This window comes from Ceratotherium simum, chromosome 1, assembly GCF_057802395.1.
Source record: "Ceratotherium simum simum isolate JZ-2026a chromosome 1, ASM5780239v1, whole genome shotgun sequence".
In the NCBI taxonomy this organism is placed as follows: domain Eukaryota; kingdom Metazoa; phylum Chordata; class Mammalia; order Perissodactyla; family Rhinocerotidae; genus Ceratotherium; species Ceratotherium simum.
Genome location: NC_141900.1, coordinates 3532073 through 3534515, shown reverse-complemented (window position 1 = coordinate 3534515; position 2443 = coordinate 3532073).

Below are 2443 nucleotides of genomic sequence, written 5' to 3'. Positions count from 1 at the left end.
GGGTCCCACGGGGAGAGAGAACAGTCAAAGTTCAAAATGAGCCCAAGTTGAAGGTGTCGTGGATGTGTCTGCATCATAGCCCGGCAGAAAGCCTTCAGTGCAGTGACCACAAGGGGGACAGTGGCAGGAGCTAGTCCCTTAACTTTGCCAAGTCTCAATTCACTCTTTCATAGTAAGAGTTTCATGGTACCTGCAATAGTCATTTTTAGGAATATTGTGGGAGTCAATAACGCATGTAAGGGCCTTGTCAATAGCAAAATGCTCTGGTGGACTGAGGAGGGAGAAGACGTCAAGCAGGGATTATTATCAAGAGCAAATCTCAAAGTTTACCATTAAGATGTGTCGTCTCTCCACATTCAATTTGTCATCAAATACTTAATGAATTAATATTTCTAAAAGTTTTTAAGTAAAATAAATGATCAATTCTCTTCTGAGTGATGCCTTAAGCATCCTCTCTGTAAATCTCAGAGTACCCCAGAATTCTCCAGTCAGTGTCCATTCTCAGTTTTGAACTGCCGCCCTTATTTTACTGTTTCATTCCAGACCAGCCCTAGGAATTGACGAGACATGGATGGAAAATATTCTTTCCAGAAGGACCCGGTCTCCACTTTTGGATGATGGATGCCAGTTGACAGACTGCTCTGTAGGTGGAGTGAGGACACGCTTTTATGTAGTCCGGAGACATATTGCTTGAATAACACGGTGCCCAAACAGAGCACAGGCACCAGGAAGAGTCTCCAGCACACAGAGTGAGTCAAGGAAGAGGCAGGCAGCCGAGCTGATCCTTGAAGGACTGATGGAGAAGACAAGAATCAGCTCCTGAAAGACAGCCGCACCAGTTACAGGGCTCCGAAACCGCACGGTAACTGCCCGCGGAGATGCCTGCGCTCCAGCGTCCTGGCGGGCGTTTATTGAGTGCCTTAGCCATGAGCAGTGTTCCGCCATCTCACTCACACAGCGACACTGCGAGGCGGGTGCTGTGACGGGCTCTCTTTCACAGGTGGGGAGACACAACGTGAGGTTTGCGCGTGTGCACGTGGAGGTCATGGTGTCCCTGCCGTCGTCACAGTGGCCATGGCCCTGCGTGGACTGAAGCTGCTCCCTGGGCCCTGTGCAGACTCGCCTGAGCTCTGAGCCATGAGGAAGTCACTGACCGGCCCCCGGCCGAGCACAGTTGTTCAGGGATTCAGGCACATGGGTCACCTGAGCAGGTGGGCTCATGGCCGACCTGCTATGACGCCGGATCTGCTCCTTGGTAGCTTCTAAGAGCAGTCGGGCGTAAGGGGAGATTTGGTGAAGCTCCTGCACCCCCAACAACACAGAATGGCCGACGGATGTGCGAGGTGCACCCGAGGCCATCAAGGCTGCCACCCCGGATGGTAGATGTAGGAGCAAAGGGGGAATGGGGAGCCTGTTGCGTGGTTATGACCCTGTTTTCCCATAAACATTAGCAGCAAACCCTTGAGGTGAGGAAGCCCCAATGTCTCCTTTCAGCGCATTAGGGCAAAGTTGGGGCTGAAGCTGCCCTTCAGCTACCCTGGGAGGAGACGACCCCCCAGCATCGTCAGCAATGCCGGCTCTCCATGCTGGGCCACCTGCTTCAGGGGGCCTCGCAGAAGTGGCCACCCATGGGCTCTGTACCTCGTGTGGAGGGGGACAAATTTTAGTGTTTGGCCCATGAATGGATGTTGAAGTATTTGCTGTGTGAAGAGGCAAAGCTGAGGAGGGAAGGTAGATCTTAGGTTCTGGGAGAGAAGTTCAGATGTGAAAAGAATGGGGAATAATAATGAAATAAACATTTTCTGTGTGGTTTTGTCCCAGGCACGATCCGTAGACCTTTGTATGTTGGATTATGTTTAATCCTCTCAGCCACTCTGTGAGGCAGGCAACGGTGTGCCAACTTTACAGATGAGGAAACTGAGGCCTAAATGTTGAAACCCTCATTTTGGGTGACATAGGAAGTAGGCAGTGTCACTGAGGGGCTGGGCTCCAGGAGGGCTCCATGCTGCAGGTTCATTTTCTTCCCGAGGTCAGACGTATTCGTTTTTCATTTGAGCATCACTCTGCATGATTGTCTCCACTCATAGACAGGAAACGAAAGTTCAGAGAAGCAGCATGCCCAAGCTGGGTTCCAGGTCCAGCCTCCGCACCCCTCCTTCCGTGTTCACTGAGGAACAGAGTCTATGTCAGCTCTGAGAGAGCCCAGGGCAAGCACGGGCAGTGAGGGGTGCAGCCCCCGGAGCTGGCAGCCAGTTCTGAGGGGGGGGCCCCTCTGGGTTCTGTGACTTGTTGCTACGGCTGAAGGAGAATCATGGGGCAGAGTGACAGGGACAGGGACAGAGAAGGAAGGGAGCACACTTACTGTGCGAGCTGAGTGTCAGATGCGGCCCTGAGGAGGGGCAGGCAGAGGGTGATTGGGGTTCTGAATATAGGAGCGGAGATG